The sequence below is a fragment of the Agelaius tricolor genome, unplaced genomic scaffold, assembly GCF_023055355.1.
Source record: "Agelaius tricolor isolate 1412-34295 unplaced genomic scaffold, bAgeTri1.0.p SCAF_34, whole genome shotgun sequence".
NCBI lineage: Eukaryota > Metazoa > Chordata > Aves > Passeriformes > Icteridae > Agelaius > Agelaius tricolor.
In genome coordinates, this window is record NW_027269294.1 from 5,769,385 (window position 1) to 5,792,993 (window position 23,609).

At 39.0% G+C, this 23,609-nt stretch overlaps 1 long non-coding RNA gene across 1 annotated transcript in view; it reads right to left on the minus strand.

Moving 5' to 3' along the window:
- The window catches only part of LOC139602504 (uncharacterized), a 193,851-nt gene that overhangs the window by 157,286 nt on the left and 12,956 nt on the right, over window positions 1-23,609 (minus strand). Inside the window, exon 6 of the long non-coding RNA XR_011683262.1 lies at window positions 13,629-13,692. This is a non-coding gene — a long non-coding RNA (uncharacterized lncRNA). The remainder of the gene's footprint in view (window positions 1-13,628; window positions 13,693-23,609) is intronic.

The window sequence follows — 23,609 nt, forward strand, 5'->3', positions numbered from 1 at the left end:
TTTAAATTTTATTCCAGATTTAGCTCAATTCTTACTTTGCCTTTAGACAACCCTGCCAGATGGACATTTTGGGTATTACAATAGACATTTGTTATCAGAAATCTCTCTTTTCTCTTTTTTTCCCTATCAGAAATTTCTCTTTTCTAAACTAGATATTTATTATTTGTGAACAGCTGATTCTGCATCATTAATTCATGCCCTCATGGTTTCTTGCATTTGTTACTGTGGTCTTGCTTAACTCTTCCTTTAATCCTGTATTTTTTTAGGGAAGATTACTAAACTAGTAATCTAATCTACGTTTGGTTTATTTGCATTCTGTATATACTTTCTGTTTCAATACAGAGGCATTCTTAGCAAAAAAAAGTTTGTAGGGGTTTTATCTTTATAATTCCTGGCTTAGCAAAGTCAGTACTGGTAGATAACCAGTTCTTCAAATAATTAGTTCCCCTTTGGCTCACCACACAGATCAGAAAATTAAGAAACCCTTACCACTTTATAAATTCAGCTAAAATTCATATAACTGCTGAACAGCTGGTTTAGAATATAACTCTTTCATGAAGTGAATGGTGGTTTATGTTATTTAGCATTAAACAATGGGCCTATGTTACATCAAACACATGCATTGAAAACCTGAGTACAAAGAACACATTTAAGAAATCTTGGAGATTGTACATAAGGTGATCTGTGCTTGTTTCTAGTTGAGAAGGCTTCAAATACAAAGTGATATTACAAGGTTTACAAAGCTCTTCTCTTAGCATCTAATATTTACAGTAAGCAGCGTGCTGTATATTCAAAGAATGTGAACTTCAAACTGCAGCTACAAATATTTACTATAGATTAGATATATAAGGAGGATGATCTAGACACGTTAGTACAAATTCCTGTATTTGTGCAGGACAGGGCACGAGCATAACCCCACAAGTAATGTCAGGGTTATTGTCCCTGCTTCAACACAGAGGTTTCTTATCCATTGTGTCCATGGGACACAGAAGGAATTATTGAGAGGGCATTTAACCCAGCTGTCACAACCCCTCACCTTTCCTTACATCTTTCCCTTCCACTGATAAGCTCCAGCTGTAGCAAAATAAAAGCTTCAAGCTCAAGAAAAATTATACTTTTCTTGCAAGTTCTATTGCTCAAGTATGAAATATAATAAAACAAGAAAGAAGACAAGAACAGGAAAATTTACAAAGACTTTAGAAATGCTCTTATTAATAGGATTGTCCATGCCAAATGACAGCCCTCTTCCCCCCCACTACCAACCCTTTCCAAAAGCTGTTTATAGTCATTTCCAAAGCTACTTTTACACTGCTCTTCCAAAATGGAAAGTTTGATTTTAAACTGCTCCTGCTTTCATTTAGTGGATTGTCTCATTTGTATAATCCAAATGAGATTCTGCTTCTGCTCCTTGGAAAGTATCCTGTTGTTTTTTTAATTCAATATCTCTTGCTTTCGCCAGATCTTAGCTGGGACAAAAACTTGCAGCTGTATTTGAAACTAAAAATAAAAACCAATATATGCTGGAATAATTGGTACAGAGGAGTTTGGTCTTGTTCCTAGATTCTGTTTGAGACATTGACACATGGATTGCCATATCATGACACACACCTGCTCAGAGAAATTTTCATCACTAGCAGCCAAAAATAACAAATATTGAACCACTCCAAAGCTTTCATTATGTCTGGTCTCACACCCTGGCTATTCAAGTCAGACCAAAAATTAAACCCATAGGCCGCAAGAGATTCTTGGGTGTGTATAAAAGCTTCTTAAACAAGTTGTCCAGAGACAAAGAATTCATCATGCAAATGGATGGGTGGGGTTTTTTTATTTTGCTGCATTCATTCTCTTGCGCACGAGCAAGGTTAGAATTAAGCCTCACTGCCTCTGTGCTTGAGGATGGGTTTATCTTTCTGAGGGCTTCTAGGTCTAGATGTTTTTGGGAAAGGCTGAGGGGAATGCAAGATTGGAAGGGAACCTCCAATGGCTGTTCATGCTTTTAAAAATGGTTTCTGAATGAAGTCAATGTAGTCTCTAAAGTGTGTCTGTCTCTTGGCTTTGAGTAAAAAGCAAGATTTGATATATGCCTTTATAAAGTAGCTATTTAGGTGGATAAAAACGTGAAATACACTGCAAATTAAAGCAGTACATTGGGTCTCTATGCGTAGGATAAAATTCATCCTTATGAATCAAATATAGTTCTTAAAACTCATTTGCACACAAACATTTCAGGATTTCCTGGGTGATTTTTTTTTCTTATGCTATGACATCACACTACACCATTCTTTATACTGTGACATGCAAATAACTGTTCAACAGTTCCAATAGAATTTACATAATGGAGACATTCTCTGACATACATTTTACCAACAGAGTAATCACTATTCCATAAATTATTCCAGACTAATTGCAGGGCAACACTTTTCCTCCTCACCTGATCCAGTGGAACACACTTCTTTAAAAAGCCCATTAAAGCTTTTTATCTTGTATTCTAAAAATACACTGGACTGCTCTCGTAGACCCAACAACAAAAAGTACTCCCTTCGAATTCCAAACACAATTTAGAAGGGTGCAAAAGAGCAAAATGGAGTCCCATTTTAAATAAACACAAATCTTTGAAGTCTGTAAAGAATTTCCTTCCTTTCAGCAATTTCAAGCACTGTGCCAGCAGTCATCTCTTGCAGAGCTACTTCTCTGAAGTAGCTCCAGTTCCAGTAGATGTAACTTCCTCCTTATATCTCTGCCTGGAAAATCCAACTAGGCTGTCAGCAGAAAACCTCAACAAACAAGACTCCAGATCCACATAGGTGGATAAGAGGGAGTAAGACATCCTAAAAGGAATTGGGTGTTTTTACAGATATGCGTCTAAGCTGTTTATTGTTTATAGCAACCACTTCTTGTGAAAACACAAAAGATATTTTCACTGATTTGAAAACCATCTATTTGTCCAGAGAATATGTGGATGCCCCATCTCTGGAAGTGTTCAAAGCCAGGTTGGATCAGTAACCTGGCCTAGTGAGTGGCATCCCTGCCCAGGGCAGGAGGCTTGCAACTAGGTGACTTTTAAAGTCCTCTCCAATTCTATAACTCTGATTGCATTTCAAGACACCTTTTACTTCATTCAATGCTCATGTTACAAAAAAAACCCTTGTGAAGCACGACTAAAACAGTCTATCAAAATCAGGTTTGGTGATTTGCAATGTTTTTTAGTATGGAACCATCAATCAAATGAAGTTTTGAGGTTTAAATTCTGGTTTAAATATATGAGTGGAAGGCTAAATTTCTCAATATTGGTAGCTGGTCATGACATTTAGTGGGTAGAAGACACGTAGAATTAATTCATCTCAGGAATTAATATTTCCTATACATGAATATGCCTAGAGAGAAGAGAGGAGCTCAATTGCAGCTGTACAAGGGAAAATTCTGAAAATTCTGTCCCCGTCTGCCACCAGTTTATATCTACCTTATATATAAACTGTTGATGAAGTCCCATATCTAAAACACCATCCTCTGACACTTGAAGAACAGGCTGGTTTTAAATCATCCCTGAAGTTCTGAACTCAATTTCAGCACCTCTATCAACTACAGCAGTATTAATTTCTACACAACCTAAATTTCATTATTTTAGAGAGTCCTTGTGCAAAAACCTCAGCAGACAGTTAAACAAAAAAAAAAAAAAAAAGGAGAGGGTTGTGATGGTGGCAGGCATGTTGTGGGCTGTGCTTTCTTTCCAGGTTTTTGCAGAAGAATGTAGAAAATACTACTACATCTACCATCTCAAGGGAACAAGCTTCTCCAGGAGCAGCTGCAACAGATCAAACAAGTAGTGGGAGCCTCTAACTCTCATCCTTTTTGGAAGGGCTAAAAAGACAACTCCTGTCTCCCACCCTTGCAATTTACAAATTAATTTCAGCAGAAAAAAGAGAAGGATCCTGAAGGGCCCTCCCCTCTGCCTTGTATAACTTAATTCTCACTTCAGATTTAAAGGGTCTGTGGCAAAACTCCACACTTGTTTACAGAAGTTAAGCCCCATGTTTACCCAGTTATAACTAAATCAAAGTTTTCTGCCACAGCATTCTGTTTACTCAACTCACTTGGCTCCCTTCACAGTGCCTTTAGTGACAAATCCAAATGTTTTGTGGTTGGTAGCTGTTGTCTCCTAATCTTTAGTGACAGCTCAGCTCAATCTGGTGTTTTCCAGGCTTGGATAGAAGACAGAAAAATAAATATCTTTTTTTCTTATATTCACTGACATTTTTCCTCTTTTTTTTTTTTTTTTACCAAATGCTCTCTACAACAGAGGTTTTCTGCTCTTCACTTTTAATGACCGAGCTTTCAAATTCTGGATTTTAATCAATCTCTGTGGCCAATGCTTCTCATCATATACTCATGCTTAGGAAAAGAGGTTTCTAGTGACAAAGACCTTAAAGGAATTATTAATTATCTGATGTCTGATGTAGTAAAACTCCTGCATAAAGAAAGAAGTAACTTTCCCCTCTTGCTTTTCCTCACCTCCTTTGCTTTCCATTCTAGAAGGGGAAAAAACAAATCTCAGCCGGAGATGAGGGGGCAACACTGAAAGAAAGCTATGATGAAGAGCAGCCTCAGAAGATGGCCTGTGAGACAGAAAGCCAGTAAGTTTTGAACAGCTCTGGTCACTTGTAGTCACACAAGCAAGAAGAAAGGAAGAATTTATCAAGCCGACACTGTCTCCCTGCCCCGAGCGCAGAGACCGATCATTTTCTGTCTCTTGGCTAGTCTTTGTAATAAATACAGGCTTGGTGTGTAATGAAAACCAGCTGAGTGTTTCTCAAGGTACAGATGCCTTCTTTTCTTCTGATTCCAGCTAAGATTGTTCTTACTCTTCATAATCTCTCACAGCTGCCAAAAATCCATCTTATCATTGCATGAGGTGAAGTTCCCATTAACAGCTATTATGGTAGCAGAGGTCAGGCGACCAGTGTCAAATGAGCTGCTAAAGAGAAACACTGGGCTACAAAATCCTATACTAGGGAAGAAAACCTCAACTGAGGTGTGTTTTATTATTAATCTGAATCCTTGTTATGTGCAGATGTGGCTGGGCTGTGCTTCTGACAGACCAGTTTCTGATGTCCGGGAAAAAGACAGGGAAATTTGGGGTGTGGATGAAGAGGGAATACACATCCACTTGGCTGGCTGAAGAGGAATTTTAATAGTTTTGATGATGTCCAATCTGTCAGCCAACCAGACTGGCTGTTCCTTAGGCAGAAGGGCTCTAATGAAGGAAGCTTTGGCCATAAACATCACTTGCACGCACACATTTCAGCACTCACATTGCTGCAGGTGTGGCTCCTGACTCCCAGTCATGGCTGGGGAATAAAATAAAAGCAATAATGATAATAGCCCTTAGTTTCCAATCACCTAATGGAAAAGTAGAAGTTTCCCTCAAAAAGAAACAGCTCCACCTCAAAACACTTTCTCTTTGAAAAGACCTTCCTCTAGTTAAAGCATCTGGATTGAACACATTCTTTGTTGATAGCAAACAACAGTACTTTACTGCCATTCTGATATGATCATATGTTTTCTTTTGGAATTATCTACCTGAAAACATATTTCCTGGAAGACAGTTTGAATAGGAACACCCTGAATGGGTCTTTATAACTTTCTCTCTACATAAGTGCACCAAAGCTAGAATCACATGGGTGGACACACTTTGCAGTGCCAACTGTTAATTGTCAGCATGTTACACAGCGAACAAAGAAGTAAGCAAATAAAAAACCAAATTTCAATAAATTTAGGAATTGTTTTGCAAATTCTATCAATTTTAAAGTAATGCAAAGCACAGTTATTTGGAAAAGCCTCACCAAAATATTGACTAACACAACATATTTTAAAAGTTACTTTTGACATTTCAAAATAGAAAGGAATAAAATATTTTCAGAAAATACTGGCTATTTTTCAAAGAATCACAACAGTTTCTTTCTACATTACCTCAATATTGAAGGCCCTAGATTCTAAATACAGACTCTACCAAAAATGCCACAACTGTCAGACACCAACATTATTGCAATATCTCAGCAACATCCCGCTGAGGCATGGCCACCCTTCCTCTTCCAAAAAACCATCTTGCAAATTTATGTGTCAGGTTGTGTGGAGAATTAGACTTTTATCAGCCAGCAGCATTTTTGTGTGACATGGAAAACCATTTCCCACACAGAGGTGTGAAGACTCTGCACTGCATTTAGTCCCATATTTTGCAGCTTAAAAAAAATTCTTTGCTCTAATTAAATCATTACGAAGTTCTAACAAAATTACTCACAGCAAACCCCATTGTTGCAGTTGAGATGGCCACGACACACAGAAAGAGCATCACCATAGAATTCCAGAAAGCTTCAACCCACACAAAGTAATACCATACCATTCCAAAAAACTTCAAGTATCTGTCCTTCAGCCCAGCCTTTTATCCCCTCCTATTGATGCATTGCACCTGTGTGCCCTCTGCTCCCTTTGGTGATTGGTCAGTGCCCCTGGGCACTCGTTACCTTCAATATTATTCACCTGCTCCCACAGCTGCAGCCCATCAGCCACTCCCAATCACCACAAACTCCTTGCCCACACCAAGGTTCAGTCAGAGCATCTGAGCAATATCTGTACCTTAAAACAGCTAACAGAAATAAAACAGCAAATAATTGTAACACACAGCTGACAAAGTCCAACAGATGTCTTCAAGACCAGATAAAACCATCTAGATTATAATCCACATGAAACCTACTGGGTCTCTCACTAAACCATAAAATGGATCCATCTACGTGGAGAAAAAAAACCAAAATCTTTAATGCAGTTACAATATTCCTTCCTTTTGTCTTATTTACTAATCTGAATTATACATTACTTTACCTATTATAAAGTAACAGTTTTAGAAACACAAGCCTTTCTGCATTCCTCTTCCCCACAAATGACCCAGAAACAAATCAAGTCCCTTCTGACTTACATGTCTGGTAGCCACAGCAGCCAAGGGTGGAAAAGGTGATTTGGCTTCCCAGTATTCCCAGCTGGTCAGTGGGGGCACACACCACAGTTGAGGTGGCCACAACACACAGAGTTCCATAGAATTCCAGAAGGTTTGAGCCCACACAGAGTAACATCCTACCACTTCAGAAAGCTGCAGGCATCTGCTCATCTCGTTCTTCAGCCCAGCCTTTTATGCCCTCCTATTGATGCACTGCACCTGTGTGCCCTCTGCTCCCTTTGGTGATTGGTCAGTGCCCTGGGCACTCGTTACCTTCAATAGTATTCACCTGCTCCCACAGCTGCGGCCCATCAGCCACTCCCAATCACCACCAACTGTGTACCCCCACCCCATCTCTGCTGACCTGATGGAGCAAGTCCAGAGGAGAGCAGCAAGATAATTAGGGGGATGGAGTACCTTTCCTGTGAGCAAAGGCTGGGAGAATTGGGGTTGTTTGGTCTGGAAAAGGGAAGGCTTCAGGATGACCTAATCAGAGCCTTCCAGGACCAGGGAGCCTACAAGAAAGATGGAGAGAGACTATTTACAAGGGCCTGGAGTGACAGGACAAGAGGGAATGGCTTCAAGCTGAAAGAGGGTAGACTTAGCTTAGATATTAGGAAGAAATTCTTTACTGTCAGGGTGGTGAGACACTGGAACAGCTTGCCAAAAGAAGTTGTGGATATGCCATCCCTGGAAACATTCCAGACCAGAGTGGATGGGGATCTAAACAACCTGCTCTAGTGAAAATTATCTGTGGCCATGGCAGGGAGGTTGGACAAGATGATCTTTAAGGTCCCTTCCAAGCCAAATAATTCTATGGCCTACAACTTTGGCAGTCAATTTGAGCAAATCCAGCACCCAAGACTCTACCACCAGAGCCTGGGGAGCAGCTTACTCTCAGGAGGAAATACCCAGGTGGTCTGTGGCAATGCCATCACCACAGCCACCATGACCCCAGGGTCCCACAGGGGCTGGCAGAGAGGGAACAGTCTGGACTCTGGAGGACAACTGGGAAGCACAGAGCATTACCTCTAGTGTCTTCACAGAGCCCCACAAACAACACTCTTAATCTGTACCTTCTATGATGAACAAATGCCATAGGAGCAGGAAAATGCAGTACTAAGTAGGTTTTTCTCCCCTCTTCCCCTGCTGAAAGCAGAGGTGGGCATTTCAGTGATGAAGCCAAATGATCTGAAATAGTCTGCAGCCACTCCTTAGTTCACACACAAATAAACTGTCTTCCTCAGTGCTTGCATGTCAAGAAAGGCATTAAGTCACAGATTTGAATCAAAAGGACGTTGAATAAAAAAGCCACTTCCTTTTAAATGGATTGATGAAATTGTTTTCTGCTTGTCTCAACCATACCAAACCTTGTTTTATAGAACACACAGTTAACCTATAGACACCAAAGTGTTTTGGGTTTTTTCCTAACTGAGAGAAGACTTACATAGATATCATGATTTCTGGTGGGAATCTGGTCTGTTTCAAAGTATGGTGATAATAGGAATACCAGATTAATGGGCATCTCAGCTGGATTAATGGGAACAAGGCATGAAAATGTACATTACTGATTAAAGAAGATAAACTCTATTTAGAATTGCACTGTGAGTGTGAGTGACCAATAGATTACAAAGAACATTTCTCAAGATGCTGTTTATGTTGAAACAAATCTTTTGTAACCTGTGCTCTGCTCCTTAATGCTGGGGTCCTCCTTAAATTTAAGACTGAGATTACACAAGGATAAAGTGGTTAAACAGTTAAAACAGTAAAACAGATGCAACAGTTGGACTTGATGGTCTTAAAGGTCTTTTCCAACTTAAATGATTCTCTGGTTTTACAATGTCAGCACTTCCATTGTCCTCTCAATATTGCAAGCAAAAAGAGCAGTCTGCATGCACGAATCTCTGACAAAATGATTTTCAAGGCTCCTGTAGTTTAGCACATTTCTGTCTTCCAAGCAAAATGGGAAGTGAACCCAGACTGAAAGCAGAACAAGGTGGGTTGGCTGAGGAAGGCTGTCACAGCCTTTGCCAGCCAGCCAGCCACATCTTGCTGTAGAGCTGGCAATATTAAGCTGCCCCTTACAGGCCAAGTCCCTCTCTTTCCTTCATAAAGAAGGGAGGATTTTACCACCGTACTTGCAAATACAGGCAGAGAAAGATATAGGGATTGGCATCTAAGCTGGACAGGACCCCTAAGAACTTCTCACACAAAACACTGATGGATGAGATCAGCAACAATACAAGTGTGATAAACTCAAGACAGGAACTAAAATAAGAAAAAAAAGTGAAAGCAAACTAAAATCTGTTTCTACCATCAAGATGCAGCTGTAGACATTAGTGTCACAGGAAGATGTGGAGACAAAACCTGATAATAAAAAGTTATTGCAGGATGTATGAACATTAAAAAAAATATAGATTTGAAAGTAATGTTAAAAATTCTTGGCTTTTATCAGCATCACACTCAATGTAGCTCATGATTCTTTTGCTTCCTTAATATTACACACTTCTTTGTGGACTACCACCAAACAGCAGCAGCTGCAAGGACAAGGATGGGGCTGATTTAATGTAGCAGCTCCCCTACTCCCTCTAGTTTGTCTTCCTCACAGTAGGAATTCATCACATTTATATGCACCAGAGCAGAAATAACAGTATTTCCAGTTAAAACTCCAACAGAAATTAAGCTCTGCTTTGTTGGTTACTATCAAGTCAGGAATTTTTTTAATAAAAGTCAAAGGTTTTAATCCATGTTTCTGAGACAAACTTTTGATTTCATTAAAAATTGCATTAAAAATAAAAGTATGACATTTGTTTAAAAAAAATGATTGAGACAATATTAGCCCAATCATGGTAAAAATGCCTTTTGTCACTGTATTATCATCTCTTGATTAGGGTTCTTGATCAAGCAGCTTCTTTTTTCATGCTTTACAATGCCTTCTCTTGTTGAACCTGGTGCTTCATGAGAGCTGTCTGAGCCCTAGCCCACAGGGGAGCATAAAAAACCCAATGTAGTTTTCACTTTTCATCATAGCCACACTCCCAGACAGATTTTTCATTGGGGCACCTTTCGGGTTTCTTTCCATAGATAATTGAATATCCAAGTAAAACATGAAACGAACAGTTTTACATTTAAAAACAGCCTTGATAAACAACTTTCAACCTGCCCTACTCATTATTACACACTTAGGATTTATTTGTGTGCTGAGGAGCTGATATTATACCTGGCTTAATCATACTGAAATATATCACTGCACCTTCAGCATTTGCAGGAGAGCTGAGACAGGCTGGCAAATAAGCCAGGAGCTGCAGCAGACCCTGTTTCCGAGACTAGCAACTGGAAAATAAAAGCATCAGAGGCACCAGGGCAGTAGAGCAAGACAGTGTGTGCTGGCAGGCTGAGCTGGTTTTATTCTCTGCATGAGCAGAATGGTGCATGGCTTGTTTTCCTGTCAGTGAGCCAGAAGTTCATAGGTAGTGGGGCTGAGTTGATCCAGAGGTAACTGGAGGGGATTTCACTCACACCCCAGCACTGTCCTCTCAGCACAATCCTGGCTACTTCCAGCAGTAACTTTCTTCTCCCCTCCACCTCCTCTGCCCTTTTCATTATTATTGCTGCACTCAGTAAGGTAGCAACATATGTGCTGTTTTTTCCCAGTCCAGCAACAGTAAGTGTTAAGTAGATGATAGCTCCAAAATGCAACATGTATATCATATTTTGTGACTAACACAATCTCCCAGTCAGGACATTTTGATCTTCCAGTTATATCTAGGGACTTTGGCAGGAAATGATCTTTTTACATGCTCTCATAAACTCTCACGAAGTCTGGTTTTGGTTCACTCTTACTGCTAAAGAACACCAATAGTTTCTCTTTGGTTTCCCAGTGTATGTTTACCAAGCTGATAAAGGCTGCAAGGCGGATCGAAAGAAACACTTGGTTTATTTTCTTTTACTTTGGCAGTGATAAGAGTGTGGAGTCCCATTTTAAAACCAGGAGAAAAATAATTGGCATGTCCCAGTTATTTTTTATACACAGGCACACATGAATGCATGCACACACAGATTTTAGGGTTTTTTATGGGTACCTTCTTGACTTGCAGCCAAGCCATGTCAATGCGAGCCAGCTCATGTATTTAATTGTATCAGCATATAATGGCAGACAGATTTTCTTCCTTTCTGCACTTTTCCTAGGAAAGCTTGTTTTTTACTAGGAAACAGGAGAGTGCATGGTAAAAGAAGTAAACCCCCTGCTTCCATCATCCAGGAGAGATTAAAAACACAGACATATCTAGATGATAAACTGAAACACAGTATCGTGCCCCCTGTGTAATTTATGGAATACATGCCTGAACTAATAAACGCCTCAGGGAATAGTTAGTGGTGAGTAGAAGCCTTAAGTGCAGTGGTTACATTAAAATCAGCCTAGACTAGCTTTGCTTTTAGGTACAGGCAACAAAACAGAAGCTGCAGTCCAAAACTCAAAAAAAATCTTCTGAACTTTCAGCCCTCTGTGTCTCTGTCTCCCTTTCCACAAACACACAACCCTCTCAGTAAATTCCAAGCAGGAAATAACAAAAAATTGCTTGGAAAACACAGATATTACTGTTCTTTTATTATGGTCAACATTCAGCAGAATATGCAAAATAATACACTTTATGCCTTTTAGGCTTGAAACTGATGTGAAGAGAACAAAAAGGACTGCAAGTTCTTTATCCAGCATGTTGGGTTGAAGGTAAGGTCACTGCTTGCCAGCAGGCTATGACTGACTCTAATTAAACATTTTTTATACCACTCATCTGTGGCTGGGGAACATGTCATTAAAACACAGGAAACATTAATCTACAGATTAATGCTATAGAAAGAAAACTTTTACACAATCTTTACTCAACAATTAAAAGAAGCTTACAAAACTTTAACCCTTGGAATACCACAACACCACCACCTAGTAAGAGCTCCAAGTGGATGTTACTCTGATAATTACCTGTTTCTTCATCAAGTAACACCAGTTTTGCACCAGTGTGAGGGTACTTACCCCAATACGGTTCCATTCTTTTGCCTCCATACTCACAGACCTTAAATTAGGGAATTGGCTGCGTGTATTTACTGCATTTTTGACTGTTTGGAACAAACTTCAAGTGCTTTTCAGAAAAATGGTGGGTGATCACTCTGTAAATCCCTATGTTTCAGGCTAGTCAAGAGCCCAGCATATACTGTTATTTATTCATTATTTATTTTTGTCAAGCACTGTGGTCCATCTTGAAGCAATTGCATTGCTGTGTGAAGGCATCTCCATGCTAGCTCCATCTGCTTATGAAACCAAGCAGTGTTTTGGGGCAGGAGGGTAGGGACAGAGGGGCATTTATGGATGGACACAGATTTCTACGCTCTTGTCTGTTTACCAGAAGTACACAAAATTTGCTGTTGCATCTGAGGTGATATTTAGTTCTTGCACTGAATCCCCCCATTTATTCTCTTTCCTTTCTGTAAGGAGTTATATTTAAGTTCAAACCCTTAAAAAGAGGTTTATAGAGACTAGAAATGGTCTAACTAGTAACATTCATTTTGTCTTAGATTTTATCAATCTATATACCTACAGAGAGCAGATTCAGTATTTTTGTAGGTATGCAATTAATTTGAGGACATTTTCTTCTATTGGTTCCTATATATGAATATGCATAGATAAAGAAAGAGAACATTTATATTTAACATTTCAATCTGCACTTTTAGAAATGCAGCACACAGTTTCACCAGTAGCATATTATCACTGCTCTTACTTTTCAGGTTTTTTCATAACAAAAAGTCTGTCATCCAGTCCTCACTGTTACAAAAGCATTTAGTTAAACTAGTTAAACAAGTTCAGATTGTTGCTGGAACCACAGTGGAAATATTTACAGTAAAACTCACCTGGCTTCAAGTATTGTTCCAAAGTTGAAATTCAGCCCAGTCTTGGAAGTTCACAAAGGTTCATTAGCTTATTTGAGCAAAACCCAGGCTCGTTTTCAAGTAAACTTTGGCTGATATTTAGTTCTAGATAAAGGGCACAGTATGATAGTGATATGATTAAAATGGCTTGAATGCAAACCCTCTGCTCCCTCTTGAGAAGTGGAAGAGAAACATTATTGTTTTGGTTACCCATTCAACACTCATAAAATCGGCCACTCACTTTCAGAGGGAGGTTTGCTGCTCATGCTCACAAATACTCACTGAGCAGCCAAAGGATTTACACAGTCAGCTAAAAAAATACAAAATGTGGGCAAGTGAAAGCATGGCTGGTTATTTAGGGAGTTAAAATGTCTTCAAAACTGGAACGGGCAAATTGTGTTCTACCTTAGCAAGAGACAAAAAGGGAAAACAGCATCCTCCAAATCCTTACAGACTTAAAAATCTATTCCACATCCTCATCATCACTTGACAGATTTATAAATTAATTGTTTCTTATTGTCCATTAACCCAGTGACCCAGATTTTACTGCAGCTCTGATCCAAACAAAAATCTTTCTAATCAAATGGGAAGATCCTTAATGAAGTTTAAGGACACAGTGAAACCTGGTCTGTCCTACCATGCCATATTGCATGTTACTAATCGGCACAGAGCCACAGCTAGTTTGTCAGGATTAAACAAGAGAGGAATAAGAAAGTATTACTACCTCCTCTGAGGCTTCAAATCAGTTTTCAGTCTGCTGTGATGACCTTGGCCACCTTCAAGGCTCCCTGGAGAAAAGAAGGAAAGGAAATTAATAAATAGGGTTCATAAAGATGGCTGCAGGTCTAAAGAGCATCCACTGCTCTCTTTTTTCCTCCCATGGTATATTGTGAAGAAAGACTGCCTCAACCATATGAAAATATAATAAAATGCATATGTTTCTTTATATATGGAAAAGGTATGTAATTAATTTTGGTTTAAAATAAGAAAAAATGGGCTGGGTGAATATGTGCTCACTATAAAAGAGAAAAGACCACTTTTTTTTTCTTTTTTTTAAAAAGGCTCTTCTTAAAAAATTCCTAGTAAAACAAGCAGATGGACTAATTTCACTTAAGCTAAAAATAATACACAAGTGGAGAAAGCTAAGCTCGAGTCTCCCTGTGTAGGGAGTGTTAGGTATATATTTAGAGGGATCCACATTTTCCTTGGCAGCTTGGGACAGGAATCAAAGGCATACCTTTGCTGCTTAACAAATCATCATCTTTACCTTTACTGCTTAGGAAAAGAGGACCAGAAGTCTCAGTTGAGTACTGAACCTTCTGGTTGTCCACATAGTTTTTAGTTCCTTCCCTGGCTCCACTTTGGAGTCTTTCAGCCAGCTCTCTTCAAGACAAATGTGGAATGGAGAATTTTAATCCTGATGCAATCTGGATTCAAGGAGAGAGTGCTCCATGACTCTGGGTCTAGAAACTCTACCTTGGTTTGTGCTTGATGGTATAAATGCAACTGCATGGATTTTTCCAAGGCATGGGAATGTTTTCAGGAGGCAAGAAAGGCTTTTAGGAAACAGCCTTGCCCTGTGCTCTTATGGGATGTTAGAAATCCTGCTGCAAGTTTAATTTGTATATATTCAGATATGACCAAGTCCCAGTATTTATTCTCTATACTGCCCCTCTCTTTGACAGCTATGTCAGGAAATCAAGGAAACATCACAAAAATCCAGGTTTGATTGTGGATACTGTTTGATACAGTGCAGAAATAAAAGACCTTCTATTTAAAGCACAGAGCTGCTCTTCCTAAAAATGTGGAATACACCAGATTTTGGGCTCCTCCTAATCAGCTACTTGTAATTTTTCTACTTAAAGAAGGGAAGTTTCCCTCTTTCAGCTCAGTCTGAGTTTTTCCTTATATTTACTCTCCCCTGACCTGCTAAGGAGGGGAGTGACAGAGCAGATTTGGTGGGCACTTGTTGTCCAGCTCAGGGTCAACCCACCACACAAACCAAGGAACCAAAATCACAGGGTTAAGCATGAGGAAGAAGGGGAAGGGAAAAGGGAAGGGAGAAGTGGAAAAAGAGATGGACCTTTTTGAGAGGTGGTAAAAATCAACTTAAAACAATCATTTTACTTATAAAATCTAAACCGAAATTAATCACAATCTCAAAAACATAGATCTTGCATATTTATACCAGGTTTCCCTTTGGAATACAATCACATTTTAAATCATGACTAAGCAGACTAAATAGTACTAGGTACTCTAATTTCTATTCATAATTTAAAGTATTTCTGAAGTGAGCAATCCCTGAGTGAAGAAAGAATGTAAACTCAGAGTATGTGTTCAGTAACATTTGCTTAGTGAAAAAAAAAAATCTTTAGAGTTGCTACTGTGGCTCACTATTAAATCTGAGTAGCTGGGTCTGAATGATTTATGTGCTAAGTTATTAAAAGTAAATCAAATAAACACATGGGAACACCAGTCAGTCCTTTTGCTCTTGCTAAATCCCCCTCAGGTTATTTCTCATATATCAGCAGTGTGGCCAAGCAGGCTGCAGGACTGCTCAAGTGTCATGACAATATTTTGGCATCTCCAATAAGCAGTGACAAAGCGGAAGGCTTGACACTCTCAAAAAGTGTTTTGGAAATGTTTATTCATGTAATTATGACAAGCTGTGTTAATTAATGCTGAAGGACCCTTCTCACTTTCCCAAAATTACACTTATCTTGGTGTCTTGAACATTTTCAGGATGTATTTGAGACCCTTAGAAATATATTTATGCACATGAAACATAAAACACCTTTTCAGAGCTGCAATCCTGCAGTCATACCCTATTTTCTTCTTCCAAGTTTCACAGTGATTAAGTTTCAACATCAGTTTCCTTAATGAGTCATTATATCTGAAAATGATTTTACTATAATCCATGTTGAATCACAGAATGGTTTGGTTTGGAAGGCACCTTTAAGATCAGCCAGTTCTAGGCTCCTGGCCATGGGCAGGGACACCTTTCTATAGATCAGGTTTGCTCAAGTAGAATGTGTCCCTCACTGTGGCAGGGACAAATTAAAGTTAAGTTAACCAAGTTTAAAAGATTTAAAATATATCTTCAGTCAAAAAGCCTTACTGGCATCATCTCAGGCTTTTTCCCTATGTGACTATTTTGCACAGAATATTGCAAACCATACATAAATTACATTCATTTTTATAAGGATATCTTTCACATTATGTTCTCTGTTGTGGAAACTTTCCCATACACAAAGAACATCCATTATATTTTACTTCATTCTAATCCCAGTTATGCTTGTCAGGATTCATGAAAGCTCAGTGCACTCATTCAAGCTGTGAGAGAGCAGACTTTAGAGGGCTATGCCTTTTTAGACTGCTCTTCTTTCAGGTTCATCTATGATGAAATAAATAGTGTGGGCCCATGTTGTTTCTCAAGGAGGCTTACAAAGAAATTGTCCATGTTTAGGATCTCAGCCAGCGAAATAATTTCCCTTTCATATTCTTTCTTACTGGAACACCAAGATGGAAAATTCATCATATTTGCTGAAGGAATAAAAGATTATTTTCACGTAGGAGCATGCTCCCCAATTAACCAGTTCCCATGGCTGTCACAGACACACACAAATATCACTGGTTTATACCACTAGATGTGTGTTCTGACCTGGAAAATTGTCACCATTTCTAAATGGAGATGTAGCTATCTGTGAAACTGCCTTGAAGAAGTCTACCCTTCACTTCTGAAGGCACAGCTCACAGTGCTCTGCAGTGTGACCTCTTTATCACACAGGACTTGGGAAAATGCACAATTAAAGTTATTTGTTTGGACATTCTTTTCCTACCCTTATCATCACTTCTCTCTTAATTCACAGCTAACCTTCATATTCTGAAACAGGTTATGACTTTTCACAGAGTTACTCCTGAGAACTAACATTGCCAAGCATTTCTATTTCCAGTTATTTATTAATAAAAACAGAAGTTTCACATAAAAAGGATGTTAGTTCTCAGTGTTTTCTCTCCACATAAAACGTTGGCTTTCTTAAAAAACAGCAAAACCCATTAATATCCCATCCCATTTTCTTTCACCTGTCCTGGTGTCCCACGTAAGTTAAGTTGGTTGGTTTGTATTCCCAAGGATCAGGTTCTCAGCTAGAATGAAAAATAAAAGTTACTGGAAACCTTCAGGAGGGGGCCACCATTCTTCTCTGAAGGCCAAAAAATGGCAGATGAGAGTGGCAGTACTTTTATGCCAGCACATTTACCACAGACAGTTCTCTTAAGCAATCCTCAAATGAACTGCAGCCAAAACAGAGATTTCAGCTGAAGTTTTCAGTATTTGGATTGCCTCTAAATCAACAGAACACACAGAGAAAACATTTCTTATGCTGGGAAAAAATAGTTATTTTTAAATAGCTTCCATTTTCCTATTAAACAGAATAGCACTTTCATAAAGTAAAATACTCATATTAATGAGCCCTCTGTAGTGACCAACAGCAAAGAGTGAGGAATCAAATATGAGATTATTCTTATTGATTCTTATGTCATTACACTTGAGAAATAGTCTGCAGATACCATCTGCAGGTAAACCCTGAAATTCAATTGACACAAATTGCAGCCCAAGACCACCTCTGAGTTCAAAATTCAGTTCTATCCATTCCAGTTTTGCCAAGCCATTTTCAAATTCCAGAAGAAATTTTAAAATCCTCACAAAAGAGTAATGTTATGATGGAGAAAAATAACTATTTACTAGTGCTACAGCTCATTTCAGATACCATTTCAGATTCTGAAAAAGCTAACTTGCATTTAAAAATTGAAAAAGAAATAAGTTGCCATTGGGCATTACAAATGATATATAGCTAATTCTGTAAGTCCTTGGAAGTTAGGAAGAAATATATGAGTTTTCTTCTCAAAGTACAGGCACTCTATTCCCATCCCTACAATCAGAAAAGGTTAAGCTGTTCTCTGAGCCACTTATTTTTGGGTCAGCAAAGTAAGAGCACTGCTAAAATGTAAGGTTTCATCTTTCAACAGGAAATGTCTGCCTGGAGTAAGATTTTCTTTCACAGCAGCCCCGAGTTTATGGTAGCAATGGCTTGCACTGCAGGGAAGGTGAGGGAGAGAACAAGTACCAGGTATTGTGCCCAAAACTGGGTGGAAAAGCTGAACAACTTTTTGTAAAGCTGAACAACTTTTTTCCCTTCCATTCCAGAGGGAAAGTGGTAGGTGTTCTCCAACACTGCCTAATTTATTTACTTTTATTTAGAAATGTATAAGGTGTTCTTTTCTTGAGCACAAATAAAATCAAGAAACAAGAGATGGTTTTCCACTCACTTTTCCAAGCGTCTCTTAGTCCAACAGCTGTTTCCTCAGGGACACCTTCTCCACGCCACACTAAGCTCTGTCTCCTGTCCTTTTACCAGCTCCTACATCAGATTCTTTCATCTTTTCCTCATCTCTCCCACAGATAGGCAAACAACCAAAAAACAGAGGCTGGGAGAACTGTTCTTGTTTCCAATGGCCTTCAGTGAGCCTTTCCTGCATCCTGACACCTTGTATGGGTGACATGCAACACCTTTACACCACTTTTGAGTGCCAGCAACACCTTTACAACTGTTTAATTTCCTTTAAGGCCCTAAAATTGCATTGATTCACTAATTCTTTTAGGCTTTCAGGAAACTTAGTTTTAGCTATAGAGTTTCTTTTCCTTACTTTGTTTCTTACATTTAAATAATCTTTACTATGTTTTAATAATGCATTTTAAAGCACTGATGATCAATAGGAAGAAGGTATTCCCCAGAAATCAGGACTATATGAAATAGGCAGAATACCTAGAAAGCAACTTTAGATTAATAGCTATCACTTGTTAAAAGGGAAAAAAAATTGCCAGAAGAGAATGCTATTATCTGAAAAATTCAGATGGTTAGCCAGGAAAAGCCAAGAACCTTTTCAGAGTCACTAAGATGAATTGTAGATTTCTGAGGAACTGCCACTCTATTCTTTGATTTAGTGGTTTTTCATGCTAACAAACCTCAGAGCATGAAAGATAAGGCTCTCATTTCATCAGTCACCTCCAAAGCACAGGTACAACTGGTGTCTGTATTCATCAGTCACCTCCAAAGCACAGGTACAACTGGGCAGAGAAGAAAGGAGAAGTACACCATGGGTGATTTTCATGAGGCAATGGTACTTTTTTTTTTTTTTTTTTGAGCCCCAAAAGCAACCAGCAGTGTTAACTTTCTATGAATATCTCCAAGTTACAGCAGCAACAATAGCATTAGATAATTCTAACACTAAAAAAAAGCTGAGGTCAAGTTACCTCCACTATCAGGATGGAAGTCTTGTTTAAGCCCAGCTGGACTACCAGCTCATTTCAAGTTTTCTGCTGAATTTATATTGAGTGCTAATGATCTCCAGCTAATTCCAGATTGGAGTTAAGAGCTTACAACAGAAACTGACCTTTGCTGTCCCAGAGGAAAAAAGGGAGTGAAATGATTATCTGAGGCTATTTGTAAGGTCTGAAAACTCACTTAATGGATCAATAAATCAAAGAGTGAATGAAGCTGGTTTAGAAAGCAGGTGTGTGGATTCTAGTACTGAATAGGTGTTTCATGTGAGAGAACAGTGTGGGTTGTGTTAGACTGAATAAAATCAGTTGAACTGTGTCCTGTAAATCCCTAAAGCAGGATGACATTTGTTCTACCTTCTTGTAAGAACACAGTAAAACACCCTTGGACATGTGGCTTGCACAAAATGTGCCAGCATAATATGCATGGAATATCTGGTGAGTTTTGATGCAGTACACTGGTAACAGATAAATGCATGAGTGTTTATCAAGGTGGATCAGTCAAGAGTTTCCAGGAAACATCAAAGACTGTTTAGTGCTCATATTTAGGATATTTTCTCATTTAAGACAGAATAATATATCACTGAACCACCATTAAAGAAAAATGATGGACAGGACAAAAAGAAGACCAGCTTGCTTAGGAAAATTAAAAGCAAGTAAAGCCCTAAATCTCATCTTTCCTCTCCTGTGCATGGCATGAGGAAACTGTTTTTTCCAAGTGATACTCAGCTTGCCAGCAGATATATAGAAAACTACCACAGGAAATGCTGCAAGAGCCACCCACATTATCTCAAGAGTGCTTCAGTAATCCATTGGTAAATCAGTGGTCTTCATTCATGTATCAGAATATCTGTCCTGGAATATTTTAAGATAGTTTTGTCAGTTTAATTATTAAAATATGCCAGACTTGGGTTTTTGTTACAAAAAATGGTGGAAATAGTAGAGAAAACAGGCTTGCTCTCTGACAACACATAATACTTTAGTTTAGGTAAATGTGAAAGGCACTGCACAATGTGCTGTAGTGTACCACAATGCTCAGTGTTCACCCAGCAGAAAGATTTACTCAGTAAAATCACACTTTTTCCAACTCTTCTCATTCCATGCCGATGTATTACAGTGGAATAAGGCCAGAGCCTTATTCTATTCCATGTTAAATAAACACAGAACAAGTAGGTAGCACACAAACCTATTTTTTACTTCACAGATCTCTTAAGACAGAGTACATATGAATGTCCCCTTGCCCCTAAAAACTTTGTAACAGCAGTCTGGAATATGATTCTTTTGGCAAAGCCAACTCCAAGCCAATACTTGCTGATATTATCACTGCAGCACCTTCCTCCATAGAAATTTGTCCCAGACAGTACATTTTTGAGCTAAATCCAATAATCATCCTGAAATAGCATTTTCCAAATGTTTTCCAGTCCATAACAGGCAGAGTCTAGTAAAGCATTTAGTATAACTTTGGTAGAAGGAAACCTGTACTTCCAGTAAATCTTTCTAAGCATTCAGAAAATATTAAATTGGAAGGAACTGTTAGTCTGTTGGGATGTGATAAACATTCAGTATCAACCTAGACAATTACAGAAGTTGCTTAGCATCAAATAAAGTCAGGTGCAAAATTCTTAGCTTAAATCAGGGAAATTATATGCACAAAGCCAGAATGAAGAATGATTAAGTAGCAGCTGCTAAGAGGTTTTAGGAGCACCATGGATCACCAGCTGAACATAAATCAAAGTTGTACTCTGTGGAGAGAGCAGGCATCACATTGGGATGTGTTTTACAGAATTGCCTGAGAAAGGATGGAGATGGAGCCCTTCCTGTGACTGTGCCAGGAGACTTCTGGATGCCTGCCCTGGAAACACCAAACCAGGAACAAAGTTCACCATTTAGAGAGTCTGCAAAGGGGTGGTGAGAGTGAGAATAAGTGATAAGGGGAAGGAGATGAGGAGACAGGGGAGGGGGAGAAAGGAAAGGCTGAAGCTGCTTAATTAAGAGAAAGCAGGATGAGGGCGAGAGCAGTGTTCAAATAACAGAAATGAGAACAGCTCTTAAACCACTTGGACTTCCAGGAGCAAACAGCCATGAAGTTATGGAATTAAACTTCAGCAGCAAAGATGAGTTGTCCACTGGGGGGAGGCTAATAAAGCTATCAGGCAGGCCCAGGGAAAGCAAGGGCCCTCCATCACTGGAAGCCCTGAAGACAAATGTGTTAAGAGACACAGATGCACTTGATTCTCCCAGTGGGGCAGCAGAGACCTCAGCAGGCACTTTCCAGCCTTACAGTCAATTATCCTGTGCTTCTACACAACCATTGCCATCACAGTATTATTCATCTCTTTAGAAACCATGCAGCCACTACTGAAATAAAATAAAGGGAGAAGAGGGGGTGATGAGTTTTTTTAATAAGTTTCTTGTGATGGATGTGAGTCCCTGATAGGCTCCTGGGTGCCTATTAAGGAAATCTCCAGATGGATACAAGTCTAATACTTCCCATTTTGTCTTCTTTTTTACCCTCACTACGATTATTTAGATTCCATTTTGTTTATGCTAATCTTAGTGCATCACATCCTCCACTCCAGCAATTTTCAAATGCAACCCCTCAGAACAGCCCAAGAGATCCCCCTGCATGATAAAGAAGTGCCAGGAATTTTTTTCTTCTTCTTCTTTTCTTTTCTTTTTTTTTTTTTTAATGAACATGTTTTTGAGTTAATAATATGCTGAGGGAGCAGCTGCACTCAGCAAAACTCCAGCTATAAAACCCTGAAAAGCTTGTGTTTCTTTCACATCATACTGCAGCCAAGCCAGCTGAGCCTACATCTGCCTCAAATCACTGGCAGGTAAAGTTTGTGTCTCACTACAGGGATGTAGTCCCACTGGGTTATTTTATTTATTTGAAGCAGAGCAAACTGAAACATTTGGTTTAGCTTGAAATCATGTTTCTCCCCAAAGTTCACATGAATTTCAACTGACTTTTTTTTTTTCCTCCTTTTTTTGCACTGTTTTGTTTTGATGTGCCTGATTTTACTGTGTGTGCTGCATACTTGCAGCCACAAACAAAAGCCATAGAACTGGTGGGGGATTGCCATGGCTCTTTGTGCTGCCATGTGCTTCAAGGACCACGACAAAGGAACGTGGTGCTTGTATTTGTAAATTCTGAAACACAGAAACCCAAGGTGGGCAGCACCAAGGCCAATTTGAGTTAGCAAACTCTAAAACTGGTGGGGAATATACACATATAACAGCAATCCAAATATCTCAGCTTTTCTCTTTTTCCAGCCCTGTTAGCTTTTACTGGTTTTGACGTTCCTCTTGCTATTTGCATCCACATTCCCTGAAATCATTTCTGTTCCCATAAATCCCTTCTGTATTGCCAACATTGCATTGAGTTTGTCTTTTCAGATGGTCATTCCAAAGAAATGCTGTGAAAAATCATTTTCCAAGCTCTTAAATCACGCCTGCACATACCACCCAGCTGATCTGGGGAGTACTGCTCGACCAAATTGTCATGTTCAAGGTTAGCAATGCCAGCTAAAGCAAACATTGGCCACAGGTCAATGCAGATCTTGCTTTGCCCTGCAATCCTCCCTGCTCGTCCTTGGTTACCTTCCTGCTCCCACCTCCCCCTGATTCAGGAACTTCAGTCACACAGATTTGAAGGTTGGCTTAAATAAGCTCCTTTAGCATCCCTCTCCAGCATCAATGACTCTTTCTCCCACCTCAAGAAATACCAGATGAAGCTGTTTAAGGATTTTTCTGATCTGTTCATCTACACTTTTGAAATTATACCTTGTACTTATCTTTCCACATGAGAGTTTATTCTGGAGTCATTGAGTCAATGCATTTAGCCAGAAAAAAAAAAAAAAAAAATTATAGGAACTTCAACAATTATCCAGGAGGAAAATAACATCAGTAAGTTTGACCAGATCAGTTAATTACAAATATCAGAAGACATTGATGGGAAATATTTTGTTGCTTCTTGACTGCTTTGAGAGGAAGAAGAGGGAATTATTTGGGAAAAAGTTTGAAATGAGCGAATAGATTTCACTGCATGAATGAAAGCAAGAAATTAGTGCCCAAGCCCAGTGGAAAGGCCCAAATAAAATACTTGCACATGGAAAGAGAATTCATTTTGCTTGTGTTCATAAATAAAGCATATAAACAGTGGATTTTGGACTTTGTAATTCAGTGGAAATGTGAGTCAGAAAGTGTGAATTAATGTCATCAGATGCAGCCACTGACCTACTTGAATTAAAAAGACAGTTTTGACACGATATCAAGAACAACAGAGCAAAAATGAAAGCCAACAGAAAATGAATTTTCTAATCATTTTAAAGCAGTCATATGATCTCAGCTTTGAAAGCAGAC